At 42.7% G+C, this 24,679-nt stretch overlaps 6 non-coding genes across 6 annotated transcripts; 3 read left to right on the top strand and 3 right to left on the bottom strand.

Annotated features, from left to right (window-relative positions):
* Positions 1-12,542: 12,542 nt before the first annotated feature.
* TRNAM-CAU (transfer RNA methionine (anticodon CAU)) lies at positions 12,543-12,615 on the top strand. Its single transcript has one exon. It is a non-coding gene; the product is annotated as a tRNA-Met (tRNA).
* A 1,863-nt stretch (positions 12,616-14,478) lies between these two features.
* Positions 14,479-14,551, bottom strand: TRNAK-UUU (transfer RNA lysine (anticodon UUU)). The gene has a single exon. It is a non-coding gene; the product is annotated as a tRNA-Lys (tRNA).
* Positions 14,552-20,220: 5,669 nt separating this feature from the next.
* TRNAM-CAU (transfer RNA methionine (anticodon CAU)) lies at positions 20,221-20,293 on the bottom strand. Its single transcript has one exon. It is a non-coding gene; the product is annotated as a tRNA-Met (tRNA).
* An 871-nt stretch (positions 20,294-21,164) lies between these two features.
* TRNAL-AAG (transfer RNA leucine (anticodon AAG)) lies at positions 21,165-21,246 on the top strand. The gene has a single exon. It is a non-coding gene; the product is annotated as a tRNA-Leu (tRNA).
* A 2,280-nt stretch (positions 21,247-23,526) lies between these two features.
* On the top strand, positions 23,527-23,598 carry TRNAQ-CUG (transfer RNA glutamine (anticodon CUG)). The gene has a single exon. It is a non-coding gene; the product is annotated as a tRNA-Gln (tRNA).
* Positions 23,599-24,027: 429 nt separating this feature from the next.
* Positions 24,028-24,132, bottom strand: TRNAL-CAA (transfer RNA leucine (anticodon CAA)). The gene is made up of 2 exons: positions 24,095-24,132; positions 24,028-24,072 (listed from the first exon to the last, which is right to left on the bottom strand). It is a non-coding gene; the product is annotated as a tRNA-Leu (tRNA).
* Positions 24,133-24,679: the final 547 nt, after the last annotated feature.

The raw sequence follows: 24,679 nt of genomic DNA, 5'->3' as shown, positions 1-24,679 counted from the left end.
TGAGAGTTAAGATTTACTCATAAGTTCTTCCATAGGTGTAATGGCAGGGTACTGTGTACAGAATCACCAATACAGGCACCTAATCTGCACAAGAATGGCTTACTGGATGAGGTGCTACCTGAAATATATCTTAAAGATAAGCTATAATTAGGCACATAAAGAAGGGCATGGAAAAATTTTTACCATCAAGTCCTGGCAGAAGCAAAGCTAAAAAGGTATGAATGCCTGGGAAAATTACTAGTTCCTAGTTCAAGTAGAGCTGAGCAGAAAATCAAAGGTTCATGGACCAAAGTAAAAAGATGAAGCAGTGGCTGCTCCGGCCTGTAATCCCAGCACTTTGGGAGGCCAAGACAGGAGGATTACCTGAGGTCAGGAGTTCCAGACCAACCTGGACAACATGGTGAGACCCCCCCCACACACACACACACACACACTAAAAACACAAATAAATTAGCCAGGTGTGGTGGCACACGCCTATAATCCCAGCTACTTGAGAGGCTGAGGCATGAGAATCGCTTGAACCCTGGAGGCAGAGGTTGCAGTGAGCTGAGATTGTGCCACTGCACTCCAGCTTGGGTGACAGAGTGAGACTCCATCTAAAAACAAAAAACAAAACAAAACAAAAAGGATAAAGATGAGGCCACAAAGGAAAAAATAGTTACTTTGTGTAGTATACAGTCTCCAAAAACTGACCTCAATGCAGCATATTTTTCAGTAGGTACACCCTTTTATAGTCCATTCCCACAGTGAATCTTGGCTGACATAACAAAATTATTTCATTGAGGTGATACTGTGCCAGTTCCAGGGCTAAACCATATGAAATTTCACATCTTCTCACTTGGTTTTTTGGAATGCTAAATCTTGGGATACTCCCTCTCAGAGTCTAGTCACCATGCTGTGAGAAACCCAAGCCACATGAAAAGGCCAGTTTCATTCTCCTACATGTGACTAACCAATTATCCCAGCACATTTGTTGAAAAGGTGTCCTTTCCCCATATTATGTTTTTGTTTGCTTTGTGGAGATCAGTTGGCTGTAAGTATTTGGGTTTATTTCTGGGATCTCTACTGTTCCATTGGTCTATGTGCCTATTTTTATACCTGTACCATGCTGTTTTGGTGACAATGGCCTTATAGTATAGTTTGAAATCAGATAATGTGATGCCTCCAGCTTTGCTCTTTTTGCTTAGTCTTGCTTTGGTTATGTGGCCTCTTTTTTGGTTCCATATGAATTTTAAATTGTTTTTTTCTAATTCTGTGAAGAATGATGGTGATATTTTGATGGGAATTGTATGGAATTTATAGATTGCTTTTGGCAGTATGATCATTTTCACAATATTGATTCTATCCATCCATGATCATGAGATGTGTTTCCATTTGTTTGTGTCGTCTATGGTTTCTTTTAGCAGTGTTTTGTAGTTTTACTTATAGAGGTCTTTCATCTCCTGGGTTAGGTGTATTTCTAAGTATTTTAATTGTTTTTACAGCTATTGTAAAAGGGTTTGAGTTCTTGATTTGATTCTCCACTTGGTGGCTGTTGCTGTATAGAAGAGCTACTGATTTGTGTACATTAATTTTGTATCCAGAAACTTTACTGAATTATTTATCCATTCTAGGAGCTTTCTGGAGGAGTCTTTAGGGTGTTCAAGGTAAACAATCATATCATCAACAAATAGTGAGTTTGAGTTCCTCTTTACTGATTTGGATGCCTTTTTCTTTCTCCTATCTGATTGCTCTGGCTAGGACTTTCAGTACTATGTTGAGGAGGAGTGGTGACAGTGGGTATCTTTGTCTTGTTTAGGTTCTCAGAGGGAATGCTTTCAACTTTTCCTCATTCAGATTATGTTGCCTGTAGGTTTGTCATAGATGGCTTTTATTACGTTGAGGTATGTCCCTTGTATCTCAATTTTGCTGAGAATTTTGATCATAAAGGGATGCTTGATATTGTTGAATGCTTTTTCTGCATCTATTGAGATGATTGTGTGGTTTTTGTTTTTAATTCTGTTTATGTGGTGTATCACATTTATTGCCCACATACTTGTGTATGTTAAACCATCCCTGCATCCTGGTATGAAACCCACTTGACCATGTGGATTATCTTTTTGATATGTTGTTGGATTTGGTTAGCTAGTATTTTCTTCAGGAATTTAGCATCTATATTCATCAGGGATATTGTTCTGTAGTTTTCTTTTTTGATTATGTCCTTTCCTGGTTTTGGTATTGGGGTGATACTGACTTCAGAGAATGAATTAGGGGGGGTTCCCTCTTTCTCTATCTTGTGGAATAGCGTCAATAGGATTGGTACCAATTCTTCTTTGAATGTCTGGTAGAATTCTGCTGTGAATCCATCTGGTCCTGAACTTTTTTTTGTTGATAATTTTTTTGTTTGTTTGTTTGTCTTTTCAGACGGAATTTCACTTTGTCACCCAGGCTGGAGTGCAGTGGCATGATCTTGGCTCACTGCAGCCTCACCTCCTGGGTTCCAGTGATTCTCCTGCCTCAGACTCCTGGGTAATTGGGATTACAGAGGCTTGCCACCATGCCCAACTAATTTTGTATTTTTAGTAAAGACAGAGTTTCACCATGTTGGCCAGGCTGGTCTCCAACTCCTGACTTCAGGTGATCCATCTGTCTTGCCCTCCCAAAGAGATTACAGGCATGAGCCACCGTGCCTGGCCTGGTAATTTTTTCTTTTCTTTGTTTTTTGAGACGGAGTCTCACTCTTGTTGCCCAAGCTGGAGTGCAATGGTGTGACCTCGGTTCACTACACCTCCGCCTCCTGGGTTCGAGCGATTATGTTGCCTCAGCCTCCTGAGTAGCTGGGATTACAGGCACCCACCACTATGCCTGGCTAATTTTTTGTATTTTTAGTAGAGACGGGATTTCCCCATGTTAGCCAGGCTGGTCTCGAACTCCTGATGTCAGGTGATCCACTCACCTCAGCCTCTCAAAGTGCTGGGATTACAGGCATGAGCCACCATGCCCAGCTTGGCCTGGTAATTTTTTAATTACCATTTTAATCTCCCTGCTTGTTATTTGTTCAGCATATTTGATTCTTCCTGATTTAAGCTAGGAGGGTTGCGTCTTTCTAGGAATTTATCCGTCTCTTCCAGGTTTTCTAGTTTATGCTTATAGAGGTATTCATAGTAGCCTTGAATGATCTTTTGTATTTCTGTGGTGTCAGCTGTAATATCTCCCGTTTAATTTTTTATTGAAGTTATTTGGATTTTCTCTCTTCTTTTCTTGGTTAATCTTGCTAAAGGTCTATCAATTTTATTTATCTTTTCAAAAAATCAGATTTTTGTTTTATTTATCTTTTGTATCTTTTTTGGTTTGTTTCAATTTCATTTAGTTCTGCTGTGATCTTGTTTATTTCCTTTCTTCTGCTGTGTTTGAGTTTGCTTTGTTTTTGTTTCTCTAATTCCTTGAGGTGGGACCTTAGGTTGTCAGTTTGTGTTCTTTCAGTCTTCTTGATGTAGGTGTTTAGGGCTATGAACTTTCCTCTTAGCACTGCCTTTGCTGTTTCCCAGAGGTTTTAATAGGTTATCACTACTGTCGTTCAGTTCAAGGAATTTTTAAATTTCCATTTTGATTTCATTTTTCACCTAATGTTCATTCAGGACCAGGTTATTTAATTTCTATGTATTTGCATGGTTTTGAAGGTTCCTTTTGGAGTTGATTTCCAGTTTTATTTCACTGTACTCTGAGAAAGTGCTTGATATAATTTGAATTTTCTTAAATTTATTGAGGCTTGTTTTGTGGCCTATCATATGGTTTATCTTGGAGAAAGTTTCATGAGCTGTTGAATAGAACGTGTATTCTGCAGTTGTTGAATGGAATGTTTTGTATATATCTGTTAAGTCCATTTCTTCCAAGGTATAGTTTAAATTCATTGCTTCTTTGTTGATTTTCTGTTTTGATGAGCTGTCTAGTACCGTCAGTAGAGTATTGAAGTCCCCCACTGTTACCATGCTGCCATCTATCTCATTTGTTAGGGCTATTAAGTAATTGTTTTATAAATTTGGGAGCTTCAGTGATAGGTGCGCACACGTTTAGGATTGTGATATTTTCCTGTTAGCCAAGGCCTTTTACCTTTACATAATGTCTCTCTGTCTTTTTTAACTGCTGTTGCTTTAAAGTTTGTTTTGTCTGGTGTAAGAGTAGCTACGCCTGCTCAATTTTGTTGTCTGTTTGAATGAAATGCCGTTTTCCACCGCTTGTTGTTGTTGTTGTTGTTGTTGTTGTTGTTGAGACGGAGTCTTGCACTGTTCAGCCCAGGCTGGAGTGCAGTGGAGCCATCTTGGCTCACTGCAAGCTCCGCCTCCCGGGTTCACGCCATTCTCCTGCCTCAGCCTCCGGAGTAGCTGGGACTACAGGCGCCCACCACCACGCCCGGCTAATTTTTTGTATTTTTAGTAGAGACGGGGTCTCACGGTGTTAGCCACGATGGTCTCGATCTCCTGACCTGGTGATCCGCCCACCTTGGCCTCCCAGCGTGCTGGGATTACAGGCGTGAGCCACCGCGCCCGGCCTCCACCGCTTCTTAAGTTTATGTGAGTCCTTACGTGTTATGTGAGTCTCTTGAACACAGCAGATGGTTGATGAATTCTTATCCATTATGCAGTTCTACATCTTTTCAGTGGAGCATTTAAGCCACTTACATTCAATGTTAGTATTGAGATGTGAAGTAGTATTCCATTGATCATGCTATTTGTTGCCTGTGTACCCGGGTTTTTTTATTTTTGTTTCTGCTTTTTAAATTGTATTTTTGTTTTATAGGTCCTGTGAGATTGATGCTTTAAATAGGTTCTGTTTTGATGTGTTTTCAGGATTTGTTTCAAGAGTTAGAGATTTTTTTTTCTTTTTTTTCTTTTTTTTTTTTTTTTTGAGCCGGAGTCTCGCTCTGTCGCCCAGGCTGAAGTGCAGTGGCGCGATCTCGGCTCACTGCAAACTCCACCTCTCGGGTTCATGCCATTCTGCTTCAGCCTCCTGAGTAGCTGGGACCACAGGTGCCCGCCACCATGCCTGGCTAATTTTTTTGTATTTTTAGTAGAGACGGGTTTCCCCGTGTTATCCAGGATGGTCTGGATCTCCTGACCTCATGATCCTCTCGCCTCAGCCTGTCAAAGAGCTGGGATTACAGGCGTGAGCCACCACGCCCGGACAAGATTTGGAGAACCTTTCAGCAGTTCTTGTAGTGGTGGCTTGGTAGTGGCGAATTCTCTCAGCATTGGTTTGTCTGAAAAAGACTATCTTTCTTTCATATATGATGCTTAGTTTTGCAGGATACAAATTCTTGGCTGATAATTGTTTTGTTTGAGGAGGCTGAAGATTTGGCCCCAATCCCTTCTAGCTTGTAGGGTTTCTGCTAAGAAATCTGTTGTTAATCTGAAGGTTTTACTTTATAGGTTACCTGGTGGTTTTGTCTCACAACTCCGAAGATTCTTTCCTTTGCCTTAACTTTAGATAGCCTGATGACAATGTGGCTAGGCGATGATCTTTTTATGATGAATTTTCCAGGTGTTTTTTGTGCTTCTTGTGTTTGGATTTCTAGGTCTCTAGCAAGACCAGGGAAGTTTTCCTCGATTATTCCCCCAAATATGTTTTCCAAACTTTTAGATTTCTCTTTACTCTGGAACGCCAGTTATTCTTAGGTTTGGTCATTACATAATCCCAGACTTCTTGGAGACTTTGTTCATACTTTCTTATTTTTTTTCTTTGTGTTTGTTGGATTGGGTTAATTCAAAGACCTTGCCTTTAAGCTCTGAATTTCCTTCTTCTACTTGTTTGATTCTATTGGTGAGACTTTCCAGAGCATTTTGCATATCTATATATGTGTCCAATGTTTCCTGAAGTTTTTATTGTTTTTTATTTATGCTATCTACTTCATTGAATAGTTCTCCCTTCACTTTTTTTTTTTTTTTTTTTTTTCCCGGAGAAGAAGTCTCATTGTGTTGCTCAGGCTGCAGTACAGCCACATGATCTCAATTCACTGCAACCTCCGCCTCCCGAGTTCAAGCGATTCTCCTGCCTCTCGGCCTCCTGAGTAGCTGGGATTACAGGTGCATGCCACCACGCCCAGGTAATTTTTGTATTTTTAGTAGAGATGGGGTTTCACCATGTTAGGCAGGCTGACCTCAAACTCCTGACCTCAAATGATCTGCCCACCTTGGCCTCCCAAGGGATTACAGATATGAACCACTGCACCTGGTCTCTCCCTTCACTTCTCGTATCATATTTTGGATTTCCTTGTGTTGAGCTTCACTTTTCTCTGGTACCTCCCTGATTAGCTTAATAACTAACCTCCTGAATTCTTTTTCAGGTAAATCAGGGATTTCGTCTTGGTTTGGATCCACTACTAGTGAGCTAGTGCGATTTTTGGGAGTGTTTCCTTCAGATTAACAATAGATTTCTTAGCAGAAACCCTACAAACTAGAAGGGATTGGGGCCCAATCTTCAGCCTCCTCAAACAAAACAATTATCAGCCAAGTGTTTCTGCTTCCTTCAGAGGATCCGTGGGTCCTCTTGGCTTTGCTGATTTATTCCTGCTGTCGTTCTGGAGCTAAAATTCATGATGGGGGCCTCCACAGGCTGCTCCGTCCGTTCAAGTCAGAGGTGCAATCTAGTCCTGTCTCTCGTCTGCCATGATGCTCCCAATTCACTCCCAATGGTCAATTTTCAGGCTTCAATTTGCTCAGCCTCTCAATGGCATTTGGCCCAGTTGATATTCTCCCTTTATGAAAACACATTCCGGCCGGGCGCGGTGGCTCGCGCCTGTAATCCCAGCACTTTGGGAGGCCGAGGCAGGCAGATCACGAGGTAAGGAGATTGAGACCATCCTGGCTAATACGGTTAAACCCTGTCTCTACTAAAAATACAAAAAATTAGCTGGGCGTGGCGGCGGGCGCCTGCAGTCCCAGCTACTTGGGAGGCTGAGGCAGGAGAATGGCGAGAACCCGGGAGGCGGAGCTTGCAGTGAACCGAGATGGCACCACTGCACTCCAACATGGGCGACAGAGAGAGGCTCTGTCTCGAAAAAAATAAAATAAAATAAATAAATAAGAAAAAAAAAGAAAACATACTCCTCATTAGACCCCTGAGGGTCTTCTATCACAAAATCCCTGAGTGTTAATGAAAGATCTGAAGTATACCAGCCTCAGGTTCACGAGATGACCTCTTTTAATCTTTTTCACAGCAGAAAGGAAATCATAACTTCCTTGAGTGTTGCTAAAATTGTTTTATTATTCAGGGAGAAGCAGTCTCATGACCCAAAGAATGAGTATCTGAAAAGAAAGAATAGCCATTGGCAATCATCCTGTTACCTCCAATCACTTATAAGCCATTATTGTCTATCAGAAACCGTCCATTTTTATCTGTTAAGCCAGACGTTGTCCTTGAAGCTCACTGGGACCTCTTAATTCTTTATTCTTTTCATAAATAGTGTTTCCCCAAACTTTGGTGAACCAGTTGCTTTTGGTGTTCAACTTTTTAGGGAGCCAACTGAGACATAGCCATACCAGACCCTTCCACCCCCCAAAAAACATAAATCCAACATAATTATATAATATATAATATATACATGTATTACTTTAACATAAAATTTTAAAAATAGATGTTTGAAATTATGTATCATTCTGTAATATTTGCTTTTCCATTGCATAACTGTTATTATTTAAACAAAATAATAGGACTAGTTAATAATGGCAATTAGTAGTAATTTATAGTAGGGCTAATTACATAAATAATATGTTTGGGAAAAATATAACAATATGTTTTTATTATTTTTATCTGTTCTCATGCAGTGATTTAACTTTTTAAAACTCTTTATTGGATATTTAAGTCTCATAGGCTATATTATTTCAACTTTAAGGTACGTTAATAAAGGAAAAACATAAATACAAAAATGTAAAATACAATAAGAATGTAAAAGAAGAACATAACTACAATAAAACTACTTAAGCAGATATTACCTATATTTAATGAAAAAAAAATGGCATTTCTTTCTGTTCCATGAAACAATTGAGTATCTTTACCCTTTCTGTTTCTTTTTCCAATATTTTTTCTGTGATCTGTCTGCAACATTTAAGACATCTTTATTTTCTTTAATATAGTGGTAATAGTGAATACAGTCAAAGATAAAATTCACTTTGAATTGCAGCTCTGCTCTCTTACCAAGCCCATATTACTTAGATTCCTGGTATCATTCTAGTGTGATAAAATCACACTAAATATCGTCTCAACAAAAGCATTTGAGCATTGAATACTCAGTATCTAACTTACTAGCAATAGAAGGCTGTTGCAGCAAGCTGAGATCGCACCACAGTACTCCAGCCTGGGCAACAGAGGGAGACTCCATCTCAAAAAAATACATAAATAAAATGAAATAAATAAATAATAAACTTGGGAAACAAAGCTTGGATTACAAATAAATTGTATTTTTAGCAAGAGATTGATAAAGTCCTATTTAACTTGCATTCTGAAGCTGTCTTTTAAAAAAAAAAAAAGAATCTTTTCTTAGTGTATGAATCTTTATGTCACAATCTACATAACATAACATTGTTAAAATTAATGGGAGGCTATTGTTTTGGAATGAACTCCTGCACTAGGTTCCAACAGACCAGACCAAACCAGAAGGGAGTCACTTGTGCAGGGTACCAAGTGATCAAACTGAACTTTAAAATGGGTCAGTTTTCCAAAAAACAGGAGATTCACAGCAACCAGTAGAAAAGGGTCCAGTCTACCTCAGCCAGCATGATAAGGAAGTATTCTCTACTTTAACCTACAAGGAAAGTCACTTTGAAATTACCAATCCACTTATTGTTCCTTGTTTGTAGTTTCTTCAGCCTTTTCTACCTATAAACCTCATCTCCTCATCAGAGCACCTTCTTATTTCGTAGATGAGATGCTGCCTGATTCATAAATTGCTAATAAAAGTTGATCTGCAGCACTTTGGGAGGCCGAGATGGGCGGATCACGAGATGAGGAGATCGAGACCATCCTGGCTAACACAGTGAAACCCCGTCTCTACTAAAATACAAAAAAAAACTTAGCCGGGCGAGGTGGCGGGCGCCTGTAGTCCCAGCTACTCGGGAGGCTGAGGCAGGAGAATGGCGTGAACCCGGGAGGCGGAGCTTGCAGTGAGCTGAGATCTGGCCACTGCACTCCAGCCTGGGCAACAGAGCGAGACTCCGTCTCAAAAAAAAAAAAAATTAAAAAAAAAAAAAAAAAAAAGTTGATCTGATCTTTAACCTAAATGTGTTGAAATTTTGTTCTTTGACAACATCAAACAAATGAAACTGTAAATTTCTGTTTTACGGTAGTTCTTTTCTCTATTCTCACTCTTAAAATATTTTCAAATTAGAGAATAGCATTCCTCTTGTCCCACACTTTGAAAATATGATTTTACACCAAGTAAACATTTTAACATCTATCCTATGGCCAGCAATAATGATAGTCAACTTTAGACATTTCTAAGGAGGCTACCTCCTTTCGTTTCTATAAAGTGAAAAATCTTATTGTTTCTGCACATTTTGAGGAAACTAAAAAGTGACCATAAAACTCAATAAGCCATGAAAGCCTCAATATCACCAGTAAGCAAATCACAGTCCTTCTTAGCAGTGTTGTTTGTTTTGTTTTGTTTTGTTTTGTTTGAGACGGAGTTTCGCGCTTGTTGCCCAAACTAGAGTGCAATGGCGCGATATCGGCTCACAGCAACCTCTGCCTCTGGGGTTCAAGTGATTCTCCTGCCTCGGCCTCCCGAGTAGCTGGGATTACAGGCATGTGCTACCACGCCCCGCTGATTTTTTGTATTTTTAGTAGAAACGGGGTTTCACCATTTTAGCCAGGCTGGTCTCAAACTCCTGACCTCTGGTGATCACCCGCCTTGGCCTCCCACAGTGCTGGGATTACAGGCCTGAGCTCTCATGCCGGGCCTCTCAGCAGTGTTGTGAACAACGTGTGCAGAACAGTTCACATGTAAGATCTTTTCGTTTTCTTTGGTAAAAAGTTTATAGTCTGAATGGAATTTGCCAAAATTTACATTTGCACTGTCTGCCAAATATGCAGATAGATGAGCAAGGTCTAACTTGTAGTTGACGAACGTATCAATGATTATGTTTCAAGTGGTTTCATTAAGTCTTCATACATACCAAGAAAGATGATTTTCAACATCAGCTGGTCATCTGATAGAATCAGCTCTCCACTGCAAGAGATCAATATGTGGTATCCGAATTTCCTCTTGTTCACCTACGAGATGCAACCTCTGCATCAGGAAATAGAGTAATTAAGGAAGCCATAAAATAATGTGTGTTCTTTTCTAATATTCTGCCCAATGCTATTTTCTTGTATTTATTTTTAATTTTAATTTTCTTTAAGGTCTGCTTGTAAGCAAACCCAATGCTATTCTCTACAGAGTGTTGGCGTCGCTTTTGGGAGACAAAAACTCTTTAGATTGGTTCACAAGTTCTTGCCTCTCATCCCAGACTGGAGAGATGCAGTGTCCCTGTGTACTTTCACATCCAAATCTGTTTTGAATTTTGTGTAGTATGCTCCGTTTTGATTATATATTCTCCAAATCCAGTCCTTCTATCTGTCATTCAAGTAACAGTCTGTTTAGACTTTTTCAGTGCTATCTGAGTTATGCTGGCATTCGCCTGATAATCGTTCTCATTTTCGTTATCTAAACTCTAAAAATCTGGCCATAGTATTCACAATGTTAAAAATTAAACTGGCCGGGCGCGGTGGCTCAAGCCTGTAATCCCAGCACTTTGGGAGGCCGAGACGGGCGGATCACCAGGTCAGGAGATCGAGACCAAACTCCGTCTCTACTAAAAATAAAAATAAAAAAAACTAGCCAGGCGAGGTGGCGGGCGCCTGTAGTCCCAGCTACTCGGGAGGCTGAGGCAGGAGAATGGCGTGAACCCGGGAGGCGGAGCTTGCAGTGAGCCGAGATCGCGCCACTGCACTCCAGCCTGGGCGACACTCCAGCCTGGGCGACAGAGTGAGACTCCGTCTCAAAAAAAAAAAAAAAAAATTAAACTAAGGCCGGGCGCGGTGGTGCAGGCCTGTAAACCCACCACTTTGGGAGGTCAAGGCGGGCGGATCACTTGAGGTCAGGAGTTCCAGACTAGCCTGGCCAACGTGGTGAAACCCCGTCTCTACTAAAGATACAAAAAATTAGCCGGGAGTGGTGGTGCAGGTTTGTAATCCAGCTACTCGGGAGGCTGAGGCAGGAGAATCGCTTGAACCCTGGAGGTAGCGATTGCAGTGACCCGAGATCACGCCATTGCACTCCAACCTGGGCGACAAGAACGAAACTCCGTCTCAAAATAAATAAATAATTAAATTAAATTCAACGAGCACTATCTCAATACAAACTAGCACTATGTAGACACGACAGTCTACAGTCAAAGATCGAGTGTTACGCTCACGATTACAAACGCTAACATCGCGCATTTAAGTCGCCTCACTCAGAGAGATGCACGGTCCAAGGTTGTCACCATCAGGGGCCAGGGGAAAAACGGCCACAACTACAAAAGTGGGATAACCTAAGCCCTATTATCCATTGGCAATAAAATCAGTGTTACTTTCAGTCCTGGGGCAGGGGTGGGAACAAGGGTGGGGTTGTCACTTTTTGTGTGTGTGTAATCTCTCCAACCTATCGCCAAAAACCGAAAGCCCAGACTTTTCACATCCCAGGTAGGGTTTTCCTGGGAGGTGGGTCTTTGAGTGCTAAACCTCGGATAATCCCCTGGCAAACAAAGTCAGTGGAGAAGATAAGCTTTTCACCCCTTCCTGCTTATTACGACCGCTCTCACATCCTAGCAGATGCCCAAGAGTTTGCACCAAGAGCGCCATATTCTTTACACCATGAAGTTGCATTTGTCCAAATCCCTTTGGACTTCCTCAAGACCGAGAAGGAGGCGTGATCGGGGAAGACTGCAGTGGGTTGAAAAGCCAGTGGGACTTGGGGAGGTATTTTCTTAAAACAGACGGCCTTACAAGAAGTTGGGAGGTATTTTCTTAAAACAGGCGGCCTTACAAGAAGTTTGCTGTACATTAGGATAGCCTTACAAGAAGTTTGAGCGTATGAGATAGCGACAGGTGGAGACGCCTGTCAAAGGAGGTTGTTTTGTTGTTTAAGATAGTAAAAGCTTCAATGCTTCCCGATGGGAAACACTGGATCACTTTTCCTGTGGGAAAGAACCGGTATGGAGGGAGAGAGGAAACAGGCTGGTTTCCTGTTCTCTCCAGACAAAATGGATGGACGCCCGTGCAGGTTAAGTGTCAGGTTTCTGGACAGGACGTTTAGGAAATTTTCTACTTGAGGTGAGAAGTGGGGAGTCATCAGCTCAGAATAAGAGGGCAAAAGCAGCGGATCAGCAGCGACTTTCTTCATCTGATTCAAGTTTTGGGAGCTGTTGAGCTTTTAAGAGGTTTCATAAGAATATATTATCTTATAAATTTAAAATAAAGGTAGACATTAAAAAGTTTAAATGAAGTAAAAATCAGTGTTGAAAACACGTGACGAAAACTTTTTGCTGTCTGCCTCCTTAGCGCAGTAGGCAGCGCGTCAGTCTCATAATCTGAAGGTCCTGAGTTCGAACCTCAGAGGGGGCAGCTGTTATTTTGTCCCCAACTTAAAAAACTAACCGTATTTGTTCATTATATAATTATCTCTATAATTGCTTGGCCCCGTATATGTTGTCAAACAAATGAAGTCTCAACTCTCTAAGTCCCGACGGATTATCAAGTTCCAGTAAATCTCTTTTAGTTTTTGTAGTACCATCTCTTTCCAGAAGGCATACTGTTTTGTCCAAGTTCCTCTGATCTCAATTCCCTCTTGGGACAGTATCCTCCTACCGGTGCAACTTAATCTATTGAAAAAATGAATAGACAGATGAAAACCTGATACTCAATTTGTTATGGCAGCCCTAGGAAACTAACACGCTATCCCTTCTCTCACCAACCTCCCATCACGTCACCTCAAGCTGTTTTATTTTCTTCATATAATTTTTGCTATATAAAGTTTCCTTGTTCTTTTATTTTTTAACGTCTTCATTGTCTGTTGCCCACCCATCCTCCTAGATTGTAAATTCCGGTAGAGACTGAATTTGTTTTATCCACTTCTATATTTTCAGTGCCTAGTACAGTATCTGATAAACAAGTATTTCTCAAATCAATCACTTAATTTGCATATTAAATGTTATGGTTTTCTTTCCATGCTTCCTGTCACTATCTTACTGCACAAAATCAACATTTCAAACTTAGATTATTTGCAATCATTACCCCAGCATTACACATACTGAAATTCATCTTGCAGGCTATACCTCTCTGGCCCAGTTTGTGCTGGAAAAAGAGAGGGCTCTCATTAGGCATCTCCTCCAAAATGTCTGGACTTTAAGGGTCTGTATTTCAGGACAGCTCTCTTAACAGTTCATTCTGGGGTCGGCTTAAGGAAATGTTTTATAGGGAACATCTTAACAGTGTATTCTGGACCCTAGGCCTCTGGTTCCAGAAGTCTGCAGCTAACCACAGTTAAGGAAATGCTGTTAGATTTGGGAGAAGCCTAAGAGCTAGGTTGTCTGGCTGTTCAGGCAGCTCTTCAGAAACTGCTTTATCTTTATTGGAGCCATCACAATTCAGAGTCTGTTCCTCTCCTTTGCAGAATCAGACACTATTTTTATTTTATTTATTTATTTGTATTATTTATTTTGAGTCTCGCTCTGTCTACCAGGATGGAGTGGAGCGGCGTGATCTCGGCTCACTGCAACCTCTGCCTCCCGGATTCCAGCGATTCTCCTGCCTCAGCCTCCCCAGTAGCTGGGATTACAGGCGCGCGCCACCACGCCCGCCTAATTTTTGTATTTTTAGTAGAGACTGTTTCACCATGTTGATCCGGCTGGCCTCCAACTCCTGACCGCAGGTGATCTGCCCGCCTAGGACTCCCAAAGTGTTGGGATTACAGGCGTAGTAAGCCACCGTGCCCCGTCAGAAACTATTTTTAAATTCACCTAGTTTTTCAGACTTGCAGGGCTGACTCACAATAACTAAATGCCAGAAACATGTCAAGCCAGAATATGAACATATTATAACTTTCTTGATAATTGATCAGTATATTCCCTCCTATGTAAAATAAACTCTGTACTGGAAAGCAAGTAACAACAGAAGATTACTCTGGCACCTGTAAACAGAGTAACAGGAATAATAAAATATTAAATACTTCGTATTCTAAGGTTATCCTTAAATGCTAGTTTTCTTCCGAAAATCTGGGGCTATCTCACTGTAGAGGTCCCATGTATTCACCTCACTACTTTTATTTTGCATCAGAGTTACTTACCTATCTGTGGGTTGAAATTTGGGGCTCTAACGGGTTTTGTGAAATTTTGCAGTATATGTAATCTGTCCAAAAAGGAAATGATACTTTCCTTTTTGGCTTTTTCAAACGTGAAGTGAGAATCAGGTGCTAAAAACCACAAATTACGCCCGAACAGGGACTTGAACCCTGGACCCTCAGATTAAAAGTCTGATGCTCTACCGACTGAGCTATCCGGGCTTCTTGAAGAAGTGCTTCTTCATGAGTATTCCAGTGAGTAAGAAGGTGCACAAACTCGGTATCTTCCAATCTAAACCCTGTCCACGACCCTTTTCTTTATTCCCATCTATACTTTTGTCCTCTTTGAATATGGCTCACAGTTATTTTTGTCCCCAGCTCATGGAAAAAATTAACTCCCATCCTTGTGTAACGTAATCCAAACAGTTACTTGTAAAAGTAATGTATAACTACAGAGTAATCGCCGGGTTTGTCTGGTCTTTAGTCTTCAAAGGTTATTCTCCAGTCTTGCCTGCGACCTTAAGAATACCTGTCACACGGGCGCCGTGGCTCACGCCTGTAATCCCAACTCTTTGAGAGGCCGGGGCGTGCGATCACAAGGTCAGGAGATCGAGACAATCCTGGCCAACATGGTGAAACCTCGTCTCCACTAAAACACAAAAAATTAGCCGGGCGTGGTGGCGCACGCCTGTAGTCCCAGCTACTCGGGAGGCTGAGGCAAGGGAATCGCTTCAACCCGGGAGGCGAAGGTTGCAAGGAACCGAAATCACGCCACTTGCACTTCAACCTGGTGACATAGTGAGACTCCGGAAAAAAAAAAAAAAACAACTACCTGGCACAAAGAGCGCACAAAAATAGGTTTTGAGAACTTATTTCGAGCAAGGCGCTCAGCTGTTGCCCTGGGTTTACTGCAGTGCAGAGGTACTACCTCAGCCCTTGGGGGGTTCATACTTTAAAAGGGAAAGGCAGCAATTAAAGGACAAATTACACTCTGTTTAAACAGCCATTGTGATAAATGCTCTCAATAAAAGTTTAGGTTACAAAATGTTGAGAAAAACAAGCATAATCTCATGACTTAACTTTGCAAATTCATTGAGATAATATAAGCAAACTCCTGCTGACATTTCCGCGAAAATTAAGTGTTATCACAATTATTAATCTTATTATTGTAAAATAGATCATTTAGAACAATGTATTTAACCACTTTGGTTGTGCCACTTTAGACAAGTTTCTTAATCTCTCAACCACTTCACTTCCTTAAATCTCACAACAGAAATCCCTTCCTCAAAGGCTAGGTTTAGCACAATGGTTGTCATGTGGTACATTTCTGATCAGGCATGCATTTATGCTACTATTGCAAAACAGATTCAAGGTTATCTACACAACTATACTATAAGATAAAGTGAAAAATGTTAATAGATTTAAATCAAGATAAAGAGAACACAGAGGAAGAAAAGTAAGGTGAGACAAAATAATGCACACTGCAAATCACACTCCGTCCCCTGTCTTCAAGAGCATGGATTATAAAGGGAGATGACCCCTTCCAGGAGCTTAGAGAAGACTTCTCCCAGGAAGTGATGTTTCAACTGAAAACTAAAGGCCTAGTTGGACGAAAATGTGACTCCAGCATTCCAAGAAGATCAAAGAGCAGAGCAATTTCAGACACCTGAGAGAAGTCCTGAGCAGCTTGTGTGCAGAGAGCTCAAGAGAGTGTTGATGAGGGTGGGGGCTGAGGTGGACAAGAAGGCAGGGACAGACCAGTGACTCACAGGCTCAGAGGTTATGGCTAGTAGTACAGAGAGCTGACGGCACCCTAGCAGCAATGTGAAGCCACTGGGAATTCTAAGCAGGAAGGAACGACATGATGAGATTACTTTTAAGAGTACACTGGCTTTATGTAAACAATGAGTCAGAGTGAAGGAAGAGATGATGCAAAAACATAAATTAGGCCATTGTGCAGAAGAAGGCCATCCAGACATGGCTTAGCGACTATGTGGCAGTGGGGAGGAATGGTGCAGAGAAACTGGGGAACAGCTAGAAGAAAGAAAATTAGGGCCCAGACTGCCCCTGGGAATCTGGAGGGCAGGAGGTGTCAAGATGTCTCAGCTGCTTATTTACCGAAAGAAGCTCTTTACAGGGAAAGGCAATAATAAAGCAAAACAGGGCAAGGCCAGTGGCTCCCACCTGTAATCCCAACATTTTGGGAGGCAGAGGTGGGCGAATCACTTGCAGTCAGGAGTTCCAGACCAGCCTGGCCAACATGATGAAACTCCCTCCGTCTCTACTAAAAATACAAAAATTAGCCAAGTGTGGTGGTACATGACTGTAGTCCCAGCTACTTCAGGAGGCTGAGGCAAGAGAATCACTTGAACCTGGGAGGCAGAGGCTGCAGTGAGCCGACATCACACCACTGCACTCCAGCCTGGGTGACAGAGCAAGACTTCATCTCAAAAAAAAAAAAAAAAAAAAAAAAAAAAGAGAGACCGGGTGCGGTGGCTCAAGCCTGTAATCCCAGCACTTTGGGAGGCCGAGACGGGCGGATCACGAGGTCAGGAGATCGAGACCATCCTGGCTAACACGGTGAAACCCCGTCTCTACTAAAAAGTACAAAAAACTAGCCGGGCGAGGTGGCGGGCGCCTGTAGTCCCAGCTACTCGGGAGGCTGAGGCAGGAGAATGGCGTGAACCCGGGAGGCGGAGCTTGCAGTGAGCCGAGATCCGGCCACTGCACTCCAGCCAGGGCGACAGAGCGAGACTCCGTCTCAAAAAAAAAAAAAAATGTTGGGGTCCGCGTGTTTCCTAAACAAAGGAATGAACACACAAGACAAGACAAACATGGCGGCGGCCTCGAATGGCCCGCTCTGCTTTATTTTATACAGTCATTTGTGGAATGTTGCCAAGTCACAAGACACATTGTTGTTTTTCTGACCTTTCCCTGACTTTCTGGATTTTCAACATGTTTACACATAAACAAGCCCCCAACGCCCTGCTTCGTTTGCAAGAGCAGGACTTATTGGGGACACCCTGCTTCGTTTGCAAGAGCAGGACTTATTGGGAACACCCTGTTTGTGAGCACGTAGTCCTCTACAAAAAAAGAAAAATTAGAAATAAACGGGAATAGGAAACGGCACCTTGTAGCTTTTGAGAGTTCTCTGGGAAGCATAGAGCATTTATTCTGCTCTTGATGAGCCTTGTGAAAACCTGAGGCAACTGCTGCTAGTTTTAACCAGTAAGCAAGGCCTGGATGACCAAATAATAACGAGGAGAATTTTGGGAGGAAGTGATCTCTCCAGAGACAGTCAACATGGGATAAATGAATACAGGCTGAGTAAGTCCTTGACGGGGGCTTCCAAAATGTTGCCACACTGATGGCATTCAAATCTCCTGGAGTCACTGTTAAAAACCCAGATTCAGGCCGGTTGTGGTGGCTCACACCTGTAATCCCAGCACTTTGAGAGGCCCAGGTGCGCGGATCATCTGAGGTCTGGAGATCGAGACCAGCTTGACCAACATGGAGAAACCCCATCTCTACTAAAAATACAAAATTAGCTGGGCTTGGTGGCGCATGCCTGTAATCCCAGCTACTCGGGAGGCTGAGGCAGGAAAATCACTTGAACCACGAGGTGGAGGTTGCAGTGAGCCAAGATGGTGCCATTGCACTCCAGCCTGGGCAACAAGAGCGAACTCCATCTGAAAAAAAAAAAAAAAAAAAAAGGAGTTTCACAGATTCTATCTCAGACTCACTGAATCAGAATATTCTCAAGGTCTGGCTGACCTCCACAACTTAATTCACTGTTATCTTTTCTCTGCCCTATGCAGTGTATTCCCTCTCTGAACATGATCGTGACCTCTTAGACCCTACATGATCTATGTGCATCATGTAGGGTCTATGTGTATCTAACCCCCTCATCTCCTATCAAGTTCTCCCTTGTTTACTGATCTTCAGCTGCACTATTCTCCTCCATCGTTCCTTGAACATGACAATGGCATTCCGGCCAAGCCTTTTGTAATTACTGTTCCCTCGGCCTGAAATTCTCTTTTCCCTGATAGCCTCACAGCTCACTCACTCACTCACTTCCTTCAAGTCTCTGTTCAGATGCCTCCTTATCAGGAAGGCCTCCTTGGTCACCCTTTATTATAAAGCAGTCTCCTCCCCTTTGTTCTCCATTCTCTTGCTCTTTTTCTTCATGGCATGTATCACTACCTCACATTTTATATATCTGGTTGAGTTTATTCTTTATCATTCCCCACTAAAATGTAAACTCCATGAGAGCAGAAGCTTTTTCCGTTGTGTGGAGTGCTATCCCTGCACCCACTATGTATGGTTCAGATCTAGTTAAGAAATAAGGCCTGGCGCAGTGGCTCACGTCTGTAATCTCAGCACTTTGGAAGGCGGAAGAGGGCAGATCACTCGAGGTCAGGAGTTCAAGACCAGCCTGGCCAATATGGTGAAACCTCTTCTCTGGTAAAAATACAAAAATTAGCTGGACGTGGTCACGGCGGGCGCCTGTAATTCCAGCTATTTGGGACGCTGAGGCAGGAGAATCGCTTGAACCTGGGAGGCAGAGGTTGCAGTGAGCCGAGCCCATGCCACTGCACTCTAGCCTGGGCAACGGAGCAAGACTCTGTCTCAAAAAAAAAAGAAAAAAGAATAAGACTAGGTATTTCAACTAGGCACAACATAGTAACTCAGAGGTAATAACTACTGGGAAGTAGCTACCACCTTGTGGGGCTGGAAGAATGAAAAGGAAGAGGTTGAGACCACTGAGGAAAGGCACCCTGGAGTGCTAAAGAGGACGCACGCTGCAGCTGGACTAGTACTTATTTATGTAAGGGGCAGTGAGACATTCGGAATGCATGAAGAGAACAAATAGAGATGGGACTCAACTGCCATTGTTGGAGTGACCTGACAGGAAGAACAAAATTTAGAAAGTAGCCCTTGCTTCTCTCCTCTTGCTTTCTAGTCTCTTTCTGGTTCCTCTTACTGACAGAACACAAGAGGAAGCCAGTGGGCAAAGGAGTTTGGGAAATGTCATTTGCAGGTGCCCAGCCCCAATGTCACAAAACAAAGTATATGAGGGTGATTTTAAAGCTGAGAGGGAATGGATTAATATGAACATAGCTTTGAACAAAGGAGGACTCAAGAGCAGCACATTATCAGTCTTGTTCATTACTATTTGAGTTAGGGGCTCATCTTGGCTGTAAATATCAGCCTGTCTTCTTCACTTCTTGTTTCCCTTTTTACCCCTTCCTGCATCTGGTAGTTTGGATGACTTCGATCCAGTCAACAGGACTGGAAGCAAGAGAAAAGGTCCAATGCAATGAGACTGAGGGGGTAGTTTTTTGTTAGCTTTTTGTTTCCTTTCTTTTTTCATATGGAATGTTATTGGTGGCAACCTGGTCGTAAGCCATTCCAGAAGAATGGTAAAAGATAACCAAGTCAGTAATTGATAATTAGATTCTATACCTTCCACACCCCTAGTACAACCCTCCACCCACTCTTTCTTCTCTTAGCACTCTAAAACTGGTAAGTTTCTTGACTCTGGTGTTTTTAAAACAAAGACAAATGCCAAGCATATCTGAAAAACATTTGAAAATGCTACCAGCTCTATCTCCAATGGGTATGCAGGGCGGGAGGGGAGATGAGAAGAATTTTGGAGATTTAATTCTTAATGAAAATCACTGTTTTGTAACTGAACATGGTTCTATTAAGCAGCAATTACCCGTTCTGTTCCATCAAAGCAATTTCCTTAGATTTTTTCTTTTTTCCTTACCAGACATATTGTACTCTTTTCTACAGAGAAAGCGGAGTAAGAACAAGGATTTGCCAACTTCCTTCGTTGTCTTACTCATTTTGGGTCAAGAGGAAGAAAAATGGCAAAACGGATGCGTTGCCCCCTCTGAGGTTCGAACTCAGGACCTTCAGATTATGAGACTGACGCGCTGCCTACTGCGCTAAGGAGGCAACTGTCTTTCGTGTGTAAGCAAGGGCTCTACCAACGTGATTATGAAGACTATTAATAAGGTTTTAAGTTATCCGAATTACAGTGTTTCAAAATAAGGTGGAAATATGATTTAATTCACTTCTAAAACACTTTGGATGACAAAACTACGTAGTACAAGGCAGGAGCCAACTCCTAAACCAACCTCGTTCTCCCACAGCCCTTCCTAAAGAGACTTCAAGGGCTGCAAAGGCAGTTGAGTCCAGACTTTGCAAAAGTCCTTCCTGTACGGGGCCTTGGATTTCTCATCTCATTTCTGGGCCAGGAACGAGCAGTCGTTCCCTCTGTGATTAGGGCTTTCGCAGATGTATAGCCTCTGAAACGAAGACAAGACAAATAATAATGAGTGCACTCTTTGCCTCCCTGGTGAAGTTCCGTGGAGACACTCGGTCCCCTGAAATGGACGAAGGGCGAGGGGAGGAGGTCTCAGGATTTTTCCACGCTTTTCTTGGAAGCAATAGGCTCAAACCAAACGGTTGGACTTGCTCATTCCTGAAGTCTAGAGGCTTACTTCCCGGAGTCCAAGCGGATGTGGAGCCCGTGGCGTCCTCTGGCGCTCTCGGTCTCTTCGACCCCTTTTCACTGTGTTGATGACGAATGGGGCAAGATTGCCTTCCTGCACCACCTGCAGCATCCTGTCCGGGATCCACCTGGGAGCTAAAAGGAAGCAAAGTGTCGGGGATCGGGGGTTCTCGGGCTGTGCTGAGAAGCGAGGAATGCTGAAGAAGGGGCCCGAGGGAAGGATTTATAGCGATGTGGGAATGGGAATGAAAGGACTGGAAAGGGGCGACAGTCACTTGGGTGAAAGTGCAAGCGGTAACACAGTCTGCGGGCGGTAGCGTGGCCGAGCGGTCTAAGGCGCTGGATTAAGGCTCCAGTCTCTTCGGGGGCGTGGGTTCGAATCCCACCGCTGCCAGAGTGGGTTTCTTTTCTGACCCAGCAGAGGTCCATTTTCAAGTATTGTGTGGGCAGTTCTCACTGCCTCCTAAGTGAGGTAGGTTCCTCTTCTGTTTCCCAAGGGGCCACCGGTAACACCCATATGTACAGTCCCCCAAACAGTGCCCAACTGTTTCTCGATTTAGGAGTTCAGAAATCTCTTACCCTAGTTATTCCCTTCGGTGGCCTTCATGTGTTTTCATTCACTTTGCAAGATTTGTGAACCAACCATGGGCAATTCTACGGAAAAAGTACAACCTTCTTAACTCCAGACTCAAGAATAAATAAGCCACGCACGCTCATCTGCCCTATTTTCCATTGTCTTCTCCAAGGATAAATGTGCTAAGGCTGAAAAAACAAACGAACCAACAAACGAAACAGTCACCAGACACCTACAGCCTTTCCCCCTTCACCTGTCCTCAGAGAGCAGTTTAAGGCCCTTAGTTGAACACAGTTGAAGAGTTAGCTTTTGAGATTCTGATATTATCTTAAACAGTAACCATTTTTTATTTTCTTTTTCCTTTTTACTTTTTCTTTCTTTTCTTTTCTTTTCTTTTTTTTTTTTTTTTTTTTTTTTAAGAAATAAGGTGCAGGCTCATAGAATAAAAAGAATGACACCTGTTTTAGGGAAGAAGGACTTGATCCGTTATTTACCCGGATCTGGAGCAGTTTAGACCATCTTTTAAGGCTAGGAGACTCGAGGAAATAGAATGGAGAGTTTGTGTGTGCAGGGAGGTGGGTAGATGCTTAGGAGCACTTTACAGTCGTCTAGCCAGAAGTCTTTTAATTTCACTGCTTCCTTCCTCACCTTCCAAAAGATGTATCCAATACATACTAATTGAGCAGATATTTTGTAACAGGCACCTTGCTTGGTTGGAGATACAATGAAAGGATGAATACCAGCAAATGATTCCAGGGTTTCTTAGCAATTCAGTCTTGAGAGACTAGAGAGGCACATTAAGCATAATTGACCTGGGCCGGCCGCGATGGCTCACGCCTGTAATCCCAGCACTTTGGGAGGCTGAGACGGGCGGATCACGAGGTCAGGAGATCGAGACCATCCCGGCTAACATGGTGAAACCCCGTCTCTACTAACAATACAAAAAATTAGCCGGACGTGGTGGCGGACGCCTGTAGTCCCAGCAACTCGGGAGGCTGAGCCAGGAGAATGGCGTGAACCCAGGAGGTGGAGCTTGCAGTGAGCCGAAGTTGCGCCACTGCACTCCAGCCTGGATGAAAGAGCGAGACTCCATCTCAAGGAAAAAAAAAAAAAAAAAAAGCATAATTGACCAATAATTAATATTAAGATTGACTAAAGTAGTAATTTATACCTGTATGTGGTCTGTTTTATGTTGTTCTTACAGTTACTAGGTAAAGAACCATGTTATCTTAATAAAGTTAAGATTTGAAAAAATAAATGACTACGTCCAGCACTATTACATCCTCGTTTGGTCATCCATACTAAAGGACACCTATTTGTGGGGCCATCTGGACGCTAAGATGTCCACCTGGGAGCCGGGACCTGGAAAGGCGAAAGAAGATAGGAGGAAGATAGGAGGAGGAGGAGGAGTTCCCTTTTGAACTTGTAAAATTTAGCCTAGCGAATGAAGGCAAAAAAGAAGTCTAAAGTCTCCCAAAAGTCTAAGTTGGGCTGTCCCACTGAGTATTCATTCATTCGTTCATTCATTCACTCATTCTTTCATTTATGCATTCATGCAACAAACATTGATTGAGCTTCTACAAAGTAGCAGACCGTGGGCTATCAAAGAGGAGTGAGACTCAGTCCTGCACTTAAGGCATTTTGCAGGAATGCAGGAGACAGATTTTAAAAATTCAAGCCCATGGTTACAACTGAGGGGCAGTGCCACGATACTCGGAGGTTGTTCTAGAGGCATCTGTAGGTATCGTACGATGAATAAATGAGACTGTAGAAAGTAGATAGTATATTTTTCTTTTCTCTCTTTTCTGCCTTTCAAACCGTGAGACTAAAATTCAATTTATCTTTTCGTGGGCTGGAAACGGAAGAAAAATCTCCAGGAATAACCATATTCCCAGATCAGTATACTGCGCTGCCCCGAAGGATGGAAAGAAACCTGGGAGAAAGGCGCAGTGGAAACAGTATGTGAGCCCTCCCTCTCCCATCCCTGTGTTTGGCACTCCAAAACAAAAAACTGCCGCTGCCAAATTACTTTAAATCAATTAGTAAGTAGAAGAAAAGAGAGATCCCAGATGGATCGAGTATTCGGCTTTTGCTAACGAGGGTTCCATGGTGTAATGGTTAGCACTCTGGACTCTGAATCCAGCGATCCGAGTTCAAATCTCGGTGGAACCTTTCATAGTTCTCTATTTTTGCCCTGCTTCCGGTAACTTGAGCGTGAACCTTGCTGCTTTCAATTTCAGTTTCATCACTTAGATTTTTGATGGTGTCTGGCCATGAGGAAAAACATGTAATCTGCAGTCCCAATAACCTATGAGCTCAGGGCCAGTATGTAATAGTGGAGTCTGCATACATGTCTTTCTACTCCCACCTAGTCTGGTTTCCTCCCAGGACGCCTCTGGGTGAGTGCTCATGAATGCGCCTTTTAACGAACTGACCAAAGCAGAGCAAAACGTGATTCACTATTAAACAGCGAACAAGACCGAAAAGGAAGGGGATAGACCTCATTGAAAGTATATAATTTTAGTTAGGATAGAAAAAGTAGAGAGAGTGAAAACACAGAAATGGCTGAGAAAGCAGAGTGGAAGGAGAATAAAATACATGTGTCAGAAGTGGGATTCGAACCCACGCCTCCATTGGAGACCAGAATCCTCAACACGGGGAAGCCAAGCTTGAGTCTGGCGCCTTAGACCACTCGGCCATCCTGACACCTGGGACACTTGCGCTCGCAAATCAATATAATCTTCAATTGTAATGAATGTGCAACCAGTGTAAGTCATTACTACGTTCGCGGTTTAATGAAAGAAATGGAAAAGGAAATTCCTAAATTCCTACAAGTTAACAAAACGTTCTATCTAAATGGAATCAGGAACCGTAACTCAACTCGCGAGGCTCTCCTCCCAATTCAGGCTAGAATTCAGCGTTTCTCGCCCCTCGCCCCCTTCTACACTTCCCTGCACGTCCCGGGTACGGGGCGCGAGCATCCTAACAACCCAGCCGCGACTCTCCCCTGAACGAGAAAGAACACATAGCATGACAAGAAAAAACTCACATCCAGCACAAGAAACAACATATAGCATGGGGGCTGTTCCGGAGATGCTGCTTAGCAAACCAAAGAGCTCAGCAGGGAAGAAATGAGCAAGCCAATGCAGACCGGAAGTGAAGCAGGAGAGTTAGTGGAGACTGGGGGATGAATGGGGTCTTGAACATGAAGAATGACTGCCGATGTGAGTAACGAGAGTTAACTTGGTCAGGA

The sequence above is a fragment of the Macaca thibetana genome, chromosome 4 (genome assembly GCF_024542745.1).
Source record: "Macaca thibetana thibetana isolate TM-01 chromosome 4, ASM2454274v1, whole genome shotgun sequence".
Lineage (NCBI taxonomy): Eukaryota > Metazoa > Chordata > Mammalia > Primates > Cercopithecidae > Macaca > Macaca thibetana.
This window is presented reverse-complemented; position numbering and strand designations above follow the sequence as displayed.